Source organism: Microtus pennsylvanicus, chromosome 3 (genome assembly GCF_037038515.1).
Source record: "Microtus pennsylvanicus isolate mMicPen1 chromosome 3, mMicPen1.hap1, whole genome shotgun sequence".
In the NCBI taxonomy this organism is placed as follows: domain Eukaryota; kingdom Metazoa; phylum Chordata; class Mammalia; order Rodentia; family Cricetidae; genus Microtus; species Microtus pennsylvanicus.
The window spans coordinates 92942709-92956055 of record NC_134581.1 but is presented as its reverse complement, the minus strand read 5'-3'; positions in this window follow the sequence as shown (position 1 = coordinate 92956055).

The following is a 13347-nucleotide window of genomic DNA, read 5'->3' as shown; positions in this document are numbered from 1 at the left end:
TTTGCACTTGCTGTTTTGAGCCAGTTCCTTAAAAAATCAGTCAACCAAACAATGAATCTCTCCTCTTTTCTTTCCTCCTTCCCTTTTTCATCCCCCTTACACAAACACACACACACTCATACAGCACACGCACACACACAATTATTTAGTTCATTTGTCTAGTGAGCCCTCACTAATACTTCATACACAGTTACTGAATGAATGAATGACATTTCTTCAATACTGAAGTTTTTAGGTTAGGTTTGGTTTCCTTCTACGTGTTGAGTGTTGTTTCCCTGGCTATGGCCCTGCTCTCTTTCTCATCAGTAGTCAGAACATTTGATGCATAGTCCTGCCAGAAACCCTATTCATTCACCATCCATCCAACATTTTCTGAACATATCCTGTGTTCTCGAAACTATTATTGCTAGGTACATGTATTAGTTATCTCTGCTGTATAACATATTATCTCAAACCTGGTAGTTTAAAACTACAGTTCCGTTGTTCTCCTTTCAAACAACCATACCATTTATCACTTTGAGTTATCTATGGATCAGAAATCCAGGAGTGGTGACAGCAGACAGCCCTGGGCTGGGGGTGCCTCATGCCGCTGTAATCAGATGTCAGCCTGAACTGCCATCATCTAAAAGCCTGACTGGAGCTAGGGATGCTGTTTCCAGCATTGTGTGCTCATATGGCTGGGTCATGGCTCCCGACATAAGCCATTCATTTGCTGATGATTGGATCTGACTTTTGGTGGTAGTCTCAGTCCCTAAGTGCACAGACCCTTCTAGTCTACTCTAGTGTCTTCATGGCATGCCAATGACTTTTCCTCAAACGAGCAGCCCAGGAGACAAGGCAGAAGTCACGATGCCTTTGCGATATAGTACTGTGAGTTATACTCCATCCTTCACTGTTGCTTAACCCTGGGGAAGGGGAGCTCCTTAACAGTCATCTACACCATTGGCCACATTGTGGATTGCTTGGCTGAGGACAGAAAGATGAGTAGGGCAGACAAAATCCTGCTGTTTGTACATCTTGCAAATAAACTGGCATGGCCTGAGTTCAGTGTATGACCAGTGACTCGTTCTCCTGCTTTGAAGCCCCTTATCTCCAGCATCTTCATCACCAACATCTGCTTATTCTGGTTACAGAAGTACAGGATTTATATACACCACATATAAGAGCATTTCCTATACCTTGGTTGGACTGTAGATTTGTGGCATAGATGGGCTCTTGAACAAAAAAGGTTCAGGCCTTCAAGGGCAAAACAGACCGCAGATGAGGGTTTGAACCCTTGCGCAGATGCAGGCACACCCAGATGTTCCCCCAGGGCTCTGTGAGCCCCTTTGCAGCGCACATTCTTCTCTGCCCAGATGTGCTGAGTTCATCTCTATGCCTTTGCTGTGAGACCCTCCCTTAGGACCAGGGAGGAGGCTGGTCATCCTTTGCTTTAAGTCTAATATCCAATTATGAGTGAGTACATACCATATTTCTCTTTCTGGATCTGGATTACCTCACTCAGGATGTTTTTTTTTTCTATTTTCACTCATTTGCCTGCAAACTTCAAAATGTAGTGTTTTATTGCTGAGTAATACTCCATTGTGTAAATATACCATATTTTCTTTATCTCTTCTCTGGTTGAGAGGCATCTAGGTTGTTTTCAGGTTCTGGCTATTATGAATAATGCTGCTGTGAACATAGTTAAGCAAACGTCGTTCTCACCTCCCTTTTAGATACAGGATCTCATTTTAGGGCCTAAGCTAGTTTGGAACTTGCTATGGAGGACTAAAACTTAAGATTATCTTACCCTCTCTCTCCACAAATGCTAGAATTAAAGGGATGTGTCCCCTCAACCCCCATCCCCCGCCCACCTTCTGGACTTCATTCTACTTCCTAGACCTTGCCATCTGAGGATGACAAAGAAGACTAATATATGTCAAAGATTTGTCCTCATGAGCTGAAGGACTCTGTATCCTGTTCTTGGACACAAGACAATGACCCCTTCATGTAAAAGAGCTGTTGAAGCCTGGGGTGCTCCTCGAGAGCGGACTGGGTATAGGTATAAGGAGAACAAGCAGGTGCAGCAGGATCTAGGTGGAGAGTCATGCAGACTAAGGAGAGAAAGAGGGTGGGTGTGTATCATTAGCCTATGATTAATATATAATAATATAGTAATCGCCAGGCAGAGCTATGTTCATACAACATTAGTCTGAGAATAATCCCCACAGGAAACACCATTTGCAGCCTCCCACGGCAGCAGCAATTTGGCCCTCTTTCATTGCTGGCTCAGGTGTGAGTAAGGGGACCTGAAGGTGGAGAATCCAGGCAGCCTACCCCATTTATGTAGGGGGATGCTGTACAGTCCAGTGACCAGACCTGACCCAGCTCTGTTCTTCAAGGAAGCCTCAACATTTCCCTGCTCCCAATATTCTTTCCTCATTTCACAAATGTGTGAAACATAGATGGGTTTCTGTGGGGCAGTGGAAGGAGGATTCAAACTAAAGCATGGTGTCTGTCCTTGAGAATTTAGTGGCCTAGAATTTTTTTCTTTCTTACTGCTAACTTGCCCTGACCTATGGATTCACACCAGGGGCTCTAGGCTCTGGGCTTGAAAAAAAAATGGTTCTGCTTCCTTCTGGTACTGAGATGTGGATTCCCTCTTCTTTTGCCTCAGATGGGTATAGACCAGGAGAGAAGGATGAGAGGACACCTGCATCTAGTCAGTCCCAGCAGAAAAAGACCTGCTTATCAGGGACCATTGCGTGTTGGCAGCACAAACATTCAGAGCATGTCATGGCCTGGCATTGAAAGCCTGCATATATGTCTGCAGGAACAATACAAGGGCCAAATGCAGCTTGGGGGTGGTTATGGGTCAAGGATTTAGGCATGCAGGGCTTTTGGTCTTGGGCCAGCATTATCTTCTATGCTAACACAATATGACTAATGCATAGGAAAAGGGGGCGGTGTGCATCCTGGATGTGTAACTCTCTGGAGATAAGAGGATGGGCAACTTGATTTCTGTAAGACTCCAGACGTAACCAAGGTTTTAAAGCAGCACTTCTGAAGTCTTTGGAGTGGGGCCAAGGATGTGTTTCCTGCGAGAGGAGTATTGTCCCAAAGGAACTCCCTGGAACTCATGAGGAAGAAGAGAGGGAATCAAAGCAGAATTTTAGCCTGAGTTTTATCAGGGACAACCATTTGAGCCAAGCAGAATGCCTGCTTGTATCTGTTCCATACACCTCCCCTCTTCTTGGCAGCCTTCCTGCCATCCATGTCTCCAGTCCCTGGTACCTGAGACCCATTTTCTCAGTAAAAGGAACAATGCCACAGTGACCTGCTGCCCTGGATTCTCTCCTCCCTTTTCCTCCTGGCTGCCCTATGAGAATACTCCTCATTCTTTTATAACCCTTTCTTAATGACCCAGCTCAGTGGTCACCATGTAAATAACAGCCAATTTAGCTGTTGCTTATGTAGAAAATACAGACAATGTATAATGTCAGCCAGGAGAGCAGGGAGCCACTGGTGTCTTGTCTTCTCAGGACAGGAGTGGGACACATGCCAGGACCAGGGACAATGGCACCAGACATTTGTTTTGCGGATATGGTCCAATGTATCCCCCAAACAGACAGATTCTCTGGACCCTGTGACTGTGGTACTCTCCCTGGTCAGAAGAGACGCTCTTGTGGGCCCAATTCCACTCCGAGAAGAATCCTCACCTGCTCGTTCCTGGCATGGTGGGAAATGACAGGAATAGCAAACTGAGGAGAGAGAAGTTAAGACTTTTGTAGGATGGCCCAAATGTCTGCTTTCCTGGTGTGACGCCTCTGGTGTCTCAGAGGTATGCTGGTAGGAGGTAGCTGGGATGCAGAACTTCTGCCTCAGAGTTGGTTTTAAAAGAAGCCCAAGACTGGTGTTTCTTTACCAGGAAGGCAGTGCATGACCGTGACATCATTTCCCTGGAAAGATAACCCAAGGCAGCAGGTCACTGTGGCACTGCTCTCCCTGTCTGGAGAGCATGGCATCCAGGTCTCCTTGAAGGCTGTCAGCCTGCTCTTGGGCTTTTGGTTCTGGAGAGTCACTGGCTGCCCTGCTGGGAGCTCCAGCACAGCCTTTTACCTGCCTGTCTCTGACTTCCGGGGGAGGACAGTGCTATCTTCCAGAATGGGATGCAGAAGGGCTCCTTATAGGCTGCTCAAAAAGACAGAGTGAAGGCTGGAAACGTAGTGCAGAGGTAGAGCTCTTGCCTAGCATATGCAAGGGCCTAAGTTCAATTCCCCTCCCAACAAACAAACAAACAAACAGAAAGGAAAAGAAAGAAAAAAGAAAAGGTGCCAGGCACTTGCTGGCTCCTGGGAGATGCTAAATAGACACAGCTCTGGGCCTTTTGGATGCTGTGATCATGTGTTGTGAATATAACTCCAGATGTCTTCTCGCTACCATGCCCCCTTGTGTGTCAAAAATGGGCCTGTCGTGGCTCATAGGTCCCATGCATGGCTCAGAATTCATGGCCGCCTAAATAACATCTCTGTGACACACAATAAAAAACACCCCACAGCTATATGTTGCTTAATTAATACGCTTATTATTAATCCCCAAATACCTGCCTATATAACAAACCCTGTTAGGACCATACGGCATGTTGATGGGAATCTGCTCACTTTCAGCTCCCGCTGATGGGGGAAGAAAGCCAACCAGATTAGGAGCCTGCTCTTCCCGTTGACCCCATTCTGTCCAGCTCTCACTCCCCAGCAATCCTGTAGTGTGTTTGCTGTTTTATACTTCTTACAGTCAGGCTCCCCCAGGCTTCTTACTGGGTCCCTCTTCCCCTCCCCCAGTGTCTCCGGGAGTATAGTGCTGCTGCTCACAGCTGTGGCATTCCCAGAGGGAAATGCCTAGGAACTTACGCCTCCCGTGTGACCCGTAGCCTTGACTGGCTGCTGAGGTTACTAAAGACCCTTTCTTCAGTTCGGGACGTGTCTGTGGAGCCATTCATGCTTCAGAAATCTGAAGGAGAGCAGGATGAAGACATTCTATAAAACTTCATTCTCCCTTGCTTCTCCCTTTCCATCCTGCTTTCCTTACCGCTGTAAGGGCTTCCCGAGAGCGCCCCTCATCCCACAATGAGCCCCTGACATATGGACTCCTACTTTGAGGTCTGCATTTGAGAAAACTGACCAGAGACAAGTACAGACAGCCCCAACAACAGTAGTTCAATGTATGCCTTTTTTTTTCAATCTTACGATGAATGCAAAAGCCATACACTGTGGGTAGCAATGGTATTTTGCATTTTGAAATTTGATCTTTTCTCAGGATAGCAGTATGCAGAGTGATGTTTTGAGATGTTGGGAGTTGCATTGATTACAAGGGTATAGACCCTTGTTTGCAACATGTTGCTAAGCTATACAACTTGGTAGGCTATGTGTAGTAAATGGAAATTTTTTTTTTGGAGACAGTCTTGTTATGCATCCCAGACTGACCTTGAACTCAGAATCTTCCTTCTCAGGCTCCTGAGTTCCTGGATTGTAGCAAAGCACTGCCATGCTGAGACAGATGCAGTTTTGACTTGTGGTATTATTATTATTTTACAACAGATTTATTGAAATGTAACTACGGTGAACGGGAGACTATCTGCAGTTGATTCTGGTATTTGTGCTTCTCTCTGTCTATCTCTTTCTCCTCTGTCTCTATCTTCCTCTGCACACCATGTGAGGACATCAATTGCCGGCAACAGAGACTACTTCTCTATACTGTCACTCTAGCTACAATGCCCAGTTCAACGTTTAGCACTCACTGAATATCTGCTGAGTGCGGCTGACACCACAAATTGCTCTTCGCTTATTGTGTCAAGGTTCAGTGAAGGAGAAGATTCTTCTCTAGGTAGCTCTAGCAAAAAAGAGTTTAATACGGAATCGCCAGACTTAAACCACCATCACTGGGGCAGAAGTAGGTCAAGGGTTGAGATGACAAGGATGACTTCGAACACAGCAGAGGGTTGGGGAAGCTGTGACTCAGCATGCCGATGGGGTTCTGCCTGCCACTGGCCCTTGAGAAGCCTTTCCTGGAGACATGAAGATGGAAGAAGAGACCGTAGAATTCAAGGGTTAGGCGGTCGGATCCAGAGGCTACTATAAGCTTATTTTGAAACTTAGGAAGTAAACAGTGAGCCCTGGATTGTCCTAAAAGATTGTACCAACCCCGAAATCCATCATCAGCTGCCCAAGCTGCAGGAAGCATTTCTCCACCTCTGCTTGCTCTAGAACTCATGGGAGTGGATGCAATTAGTTGAATCAAATTCACACCCAGAAATATGGCTTCCAGATGGCTCGGGAATGCCTTCCAGCCTTGCTGTACATATGATAGGGTAGTGGCGATGTCATGTGGATGATGAAGTCTCATGTCTTTTCTCCAGGAGAACTCTCAATTGCTTTGGCCTGTGAAGAACGGATGAATGGCAAGCAACTTCTTTCTAAGTACTTACACCTAGTAGGGTATGAGAACTTCCGTTAAGCTGTCTGATGGTCCTCAGCTTCCAAGGATGGGCTGCAAAATTCTGTGTGAATGAAGGCTGGGAAGGGATTCCCCAGAGATGATTTGAGTGGCACACATGGAGGTTACAAGGCCAAAGATCTTCACTTTCTATGTGGGACCCAAGGTTTAGGTGTGTTCCTAGGGCAGCGGTTCTCAACTTTCCGCAGACTGTGACCCTTAAAACAGTTCCTCATGTTGTGGTGACTCTCAACCGTAAGATGGTTTCATTTGCTACCTCATCACTGTAGTTTTGCTACTATTGTGAGCAGTAATGTAAGTATCTGCTTCGCAGGATATCTGATATGCAACCCCCAAAGGTGCCATGAATCACAGGTTGAGAACCGCTGTCCTAGGGCCCATCCAGCATCGAGGATGTTCTCCACAAACATATTATGTGCTGGAATCCCGATATTTTATTGTAGGGGAGGAGAGGCCTAGTGGGACCCATGAATTTCCTTACTGTTACTCAGACAACTCAAAAGGGAAAATCGGAGATGGGATGTAAACGGGAAGCTCTTCATAGTCTGAAAGACATCTCAGACTTTTTCAAGATCTTCCTTCCATGTGCAGGAGGCTACAACCACCTGCCTAACACCCCCTCCACTTCGCATGCAGTCACATTTGGAAAATAGGGTAGTGTAAAAAAAAATAAAAATAAAAAGCTCTTCTCTTGCTGGGTGGTGGTGACTCACGCCTTTAATTCCAGCACTTGGGAGGCAGAGGCAGGTGGGTCTCTGTAAGTCTGAGGTTCCAGAACAGGCACCAAAGCTACACAGAGAAACCCAGTCTTGAAAAACAAAACAAAAGGTCTTTTCTTAGGTGGCTTCAGTAAGATGACCCACCGTTTAGAATTACAGTGACTCCCTCCACTTCATGACAACTGGTATACCTCAGGCAAAGGAAGCTGACTCTCTTTTGAGAGATTTCTATAGTTGCTCCTCCAGAGGACTAATAGCATCTCCTCTCTGGGGTTGCAGAGATGGCTCAGTGGTTAACGGTGCTTACTGTTCTTGCAGAAGAAGGAGTTCAGTTCCCAGCATCCACATGGTAACTCAGAACCTCCTATATATCCAGTTCCAGGGGATTTGGTGCCCTCTTCTGGCCTCCGTGAGTTCCTTCATGCATATGGTGACTATAAACTCTGACAAGCTCACACACAAACAAATTTTAAAAAATCACCATCCTCCATGGTGTCTGTGTTCATTAAGACGGATAATTATTTTTGGAGAGGGTCATTAAGGAAATCTAGACATTGAGGGTGTGTGAGCAGGAAGGACTTAATAATCTCCACGGGATTTTCCATTTATGACTCTCTGTGCTTCTGTGATCATGGACTGGAGAAGGCCGTGTGTGCATGTGGAGGAGTAGCAAAACTGACCACAGGGTTAGAGCAGTCTAGTCAGAGGCCACAGGCAGCAGTGAGTGGGTTTCCATCCTGCTTTCTCTCTACACTGGAGTTCCATATCTGTGCTGGGTAGGCGTGGGTGGGTGGTTGTTGACCCAAGTGGGTACTGTACGGTTTGCTACTCGTTTATAACTATTTGAGGTGTTCTTCAAGGATCTCTTATCTGGGAATTTATAATGGTTCTGCCTGGTAGAGAATGACTGGGCATGTGTCCAACACCCACAGAGAGATGAGCAAGCAAAGCCCATTCCAGAAGAGGATGACCAGATTCTCCCACAATTTACAGAAAAGGTTCTGCACAGGGGTAGGCACAATATGTTGGGTTTTATCCTATCCTTGACCAACAAATAGTGTGTGCTTCTGAGCATGAAGCTATGAGGGTAGCTGGGAAGAAAGCTAGGATGTGCTCGAATTCTGTGCATCACTGGGAGAGCTGATGCTTCCTGTGGCCCCCAAAGTACCCCTTCTTCCAGTTAACAACGTGTGTGTGTGCTTTTAGTATATATATATATATATACATATACACATAAATACATATGCATATATACATATAAATATATACACATATAAATATATGTGCATATAAATATACATATAAATATATATGCATGTGTGTTTTGGAGATATACATAAATATATGTAGACATGAGGGTGCTTATGGTGTATATCGCATGTGGATAACATGTGCATGGAGGTTCAGAGCTGATGGTGCACATATTCATCCATGTATTTCGTAGGCAAGTGAGTGCACACGTATGTGTATTATGTGTACTGTGTTGGGGCAGGCCTCTTGGCTGGGCTTTGCTTTGGGCTGTCTGCTTCCCAGAAGCTGAATTTGGATTTGTCCTCTCTGTTCCAGGTCGATGGCATTGATCTAGGAGGAGTGAAGAATCAATTGTAATTTGGTTGGAGGGCCTGGCGCCAGAGTGTGTAAAGAGTAATTAGAGGGAGAGGAGCTGATGCAAAGGACTAGGACCACTGCCTTTGATGGGGGCTGCAGGCCCCTGGGCAGAGCAGGGCATGGATATAGGGGAAGCTTGTACCAAGAAATCCAAGGGCTCCTTCTCTCAGCACATGACATCTATCTCCCTGGCCCCCTTTCCTTTACTAGTCTCAGGACAAAGCTCAGCAAAGATTCCCCCCGGGAGTGCTGGGGACTGAAGGCCAAGCTCCTTGCCTCTTGCATTGTTCCTGCTCTACAGTGTGCTAACAGGAGCTTCGGACACACACTCCTCTCCAATAAAATCAGGACTCCCTAAACCCTTATACCGTATTGGAGAGCAGTGTAAGAGGAGTTGGTAAAGGAGGAAGAGCCACTTTGTATGGTTGGTGCCTTCACTGCTCTGCTAATGGTGACAGATTCACAGCCATTGCCACTAAATGCCTGAGATAGCTTTGCCAACTTGAGAACACAAAAAAGGACGCTGTGCTAATGAATTCATCAGCAAGGAAGGGAGGGAAGAAGGGCAGCACCAGGACGGGGAAGGATGCCAGGGATTCCGGCGTGTAAGAGGGTGGGAGAACACAGGAAGTGAGGACAGTGTTTCATCTACCCTTACTGTCATGACCTTTCTGCCCTGTGTGTAAGCCACCATAAAATGAGAAGTGTGCCTTCTAAAGAGATGGCGTTTGCCTTTGCGTAAAGCAAACGAGTCTCTTCTCAGAACTGGGCAACCTTCTTTAGGAACCTGTAGGTCATAGTAGAATGAATAATCAGTTTGGGAACCAAGAACAGAATCCAGAACTTTCATTTTTCTCACAAAATTAGCAAAATATTCCTGGGCTCCTTGCCCTGATCTTTGGAGCATCAGAAACACCTCTTGACTATACTTCTGAGAGCTGTCATGGAACTATTGTGGTCTAGGTAATTTTGTTGAAAAGTGGTGGGAGGAGGTGCCTCAGAGAAATGGTTATAATTAAGAGGAGGATTTTAGGGAGACTTAAAATTTTTCTTTTTAATAGAGAAATAGTTTGACCTCCCAGCAGTTATAGGCAGGCTATGGAGGCAGAAGCCACACAAGGATTCATGGGCCCCTTTTGGCCCATCCTCTAACCATCCCTCTTTTCTCTGTACGATGTGCCAGTCACAGATGGCACTCCTCTCCATCCTGCTTCCTGTATTCTGTGTGGTTCTCACTCTTTATGCGGTTACTCATCCGTGAGCCAGGCTAAGATACATAGCAATATCATCTTCACATTTGGATAATGCTTTGCAGTCTTCAAAGAACTTCTATACCCATGATGTCATCTGACGCACATGGCAGGCCACCAAGGAGGTAGTGCAGTGTCATTATTAAGAACACAGATTCTTAATAATTGCTTGGGCTCATCTCCAGCCACATACCTGGTCATTGACAGGTGCTTACATTTCTTCTGTAAAGTGGAGAGAATAAGGGATCGTTCCACTGAATGCCATGAGGATTCAGAGAGTGATTTTTCATGAAGTATTTATGACACAGCCTAGCATGTGGAAAGCTCAATTTGAGTAAGTGCTATTATTGTGACTATCATAATCCTTAAAGTGGAAACTGAGGCTCAGATGGGGAAGGTGGTTTTCCTGGTTCACAGGGGTTAGCAAGGTTGGGGAAGGAAGCCAGGTCTCCTGGCTTACAGGCCTGAAACATAATATGCTGTGTTACCAAATTATTTAGTGTGCTTTGTACAGACTCTTCCCCTCCTGGTCCAGGAGCTAACGATGGATATAACGATTGATATAGTGATGATGTAACGATGGAATAGGAGGTGTTCCCACCTCTGTGGAGAGCCTATCATGTTCCAGGCATGAGTCTGGGTGCCCTGCGGCTCACTACAACTGTGGGAGGTATATACATTTGTACGCAAGCCACAAATGTATATACCTCCCACTTGGGGTGGGATACATAGGAGACTGGCCCTTTCCGTCCTCCCTTCCCTCTTTCCTGAGTCCAGGAGGCTCACTGTCTATACACCTATCGTGTGTCCTCAGAGGCTCAGAAATTAGGATGCTATGCAAAATAGACAAGCCTCTTCTCTTTCCGTTTCTCGCGGGGTGTAAGGGCATGGGAATTTACAGATACAGCACGGAACGTGTGAGAGCACACACCTGTGCGTGCGCATGCAGAGCAGTGTGGATCTTTATGGCAATTATATGTATTCCTGAGGTTCTCTCCGGGCCTGTATGTATGTGTGAAAATGTGTGGGCGAGCAGGTCTGTATGTGGCAGCTCAGCACCTGTCTGCGTGGGTGTTGCGATTGTGTGTGCGCGTGCGTGTGTAGCTCGAGTGTGTTTGGTGGGGTATATGTGGGAGGAGGCTAACAACTGTGGCCTGCGCAGTGCTGACGGCGTGGCTCTGGGCATTCTAGCTTCCTTGGTTTCGTCTTACATAGCAGCAACTGCAGAACCGTGTGCACTCTACCCCCTCCATCCTCAGCTTTAACACACCTACTTTACCCACATCCACCGACACACAAGCAACTGCCTGGCCTCACAGTGCAGCACTCAAGTGTTGGTGAAGACCTAACCCATGTGCACACATGTCCAATCCCAACAGCTCACACAGCAATGGCTCTCCCCAGCCCTCCTTCTGGGCTGTTTCTTGTGCCCTCTTTTTCCCCCTGGGAGTGGTCACCATTGGCTTGAATACCTGACGAATTCATTTCCAGGCTTGGTTCTGGCACAGTAAAGAGGGGTTTTTCACCCACTGGCAAGACCACGTTTCCTTCTAGAAATGTAATTTGTCCTCATTAATCCCACTCCTGGTTCCAAGAGGCTCCTGATGGCGCCACCTACTGGTGGCTCTTCCTTAGCAGCTGTGTCTGGTGGAGCTGGGTACCTTACAAACCAGAATTAAGAAGAATTTGTACAGGTCAACCTAGATGTTGGGTACTATGCGAGCATGAAAAAGGTTTATATTGTATGGGCAAGTGCCCTTGGGATGGGGTGCAGACAGACAAGAAAGAAAGGATACCCATGTTCTAGGGAAACCCATTCTGAGAGTTCTGTTGTGGCCAACCACAGGCAACTCGTGTGCACCTGAACTATGGTTCAGTGTGTCTGAGTCCCACAGGACCTGAGGGGGTGCCACACCTGCCTACAGAGTGGCTGTAGATGGAATAGACTTTGTAGGTTACACCCATGTCGTGACAGCAAGGGATTCTGGGTACCAGTCTATGTGCAGAGGGTCCTGCATGAATATGTGGGCTTCCATCCGTATGTTCTGGCACACACATGTACGGCCTCTGAACTAGTGTTTGTGCAGTACATTACTTCCCGTGTTCATGTGGAGATGTGGGCTTTGGGTTGTATTAACGCCATATAAAAAAGGGTGCTGGTGTTTCTGTTTATGCACACCCTTCATCCTAGAAAACAAGCCCTCAGAGCATTGCCATTTCCTCCTACGGAGTAGACACCTCGTTTCCCTGCCTCTGAGATTGCTTCCTCTCCTCTTCCTTTTTGCTTCACGTTCTTTTAAAAATGCCCATCACTTGTGTGGTGGAGGTTGGCTTCATAGCATTCTGTGTACAGAGGTTTTCTAACTGCGGTCATCTCCGGGTCCAAGGACGGTTGAACTAGGCCCCGATGTCCCTTCTGTCTGCCAGCAAAGGACGGTCTGCTTGGATCCAGGTGAATGAATGCCTCTCCCAGAAACCCACCATGAGTTTTGTAGGGCTCATGCTTCAAAGAGCTTCCAGAAGGAGCATCAGCCTAGGGCAGAAGAAGGTCCCCTTTTCCCCACAGCAACCGCTCAACCCGCCTCCCTGGTGTTGGAATGTTGAAGAGTCTGCTTGGTGCCCCTCGATTAACCTTGGGAAGTTGCCAGGCAAGCAGCGCTCGTGGCAGCCTGCCCCTCTGTCCTCTCCTCTCCACATTCCTTCTTCTATCAGCTCATTGTGCTAGGTTTCCCATGAAACTCTCTTTTCAGAGCCTCAAATGGCCTCCTCTCAATCTCTGACCAGGCAGCTGTGCCAGCCCCCAAGCCCACAGGCTTTTTCTTTTCTAACTTGGTTTCCTAGAAAGGGATTGAGCTGTATCCCTTTGTGGTTTTCTCTCTATCTCTATGTCTCTGTCTCTCTGTCTTTCTCTCTGTGTATCTCTCTGTCTCTGTCTGTCTCTCTCTTTCTCTTTCTCTCGGTCTTTGTTTTTCTGCCTCTCCCTCTGTAGGCATGTACCTACCTTCCAATCTCTCAGGAGTTGGGGCTCTGGATAAAATTCTTTCCCTTTTCCAGATATATTGTACCACGATTTACCTCTCACTTCTTTCCACCGCAGGAACACTCCTTATGCACACAATGTCTCTACAGCTAGGCTTTCTTGGGCCCAGCAAACTGTTTCCTACATGGACAAGTTTGCACTCTCCTTCTGCTCCTTGTTTCTACTTACCTGGACTAGACATTAGCTGTAGGTAAACTTTAGGGTTCAGCACTAGCCTCTTACTTCTGATTGGAGCCACAAC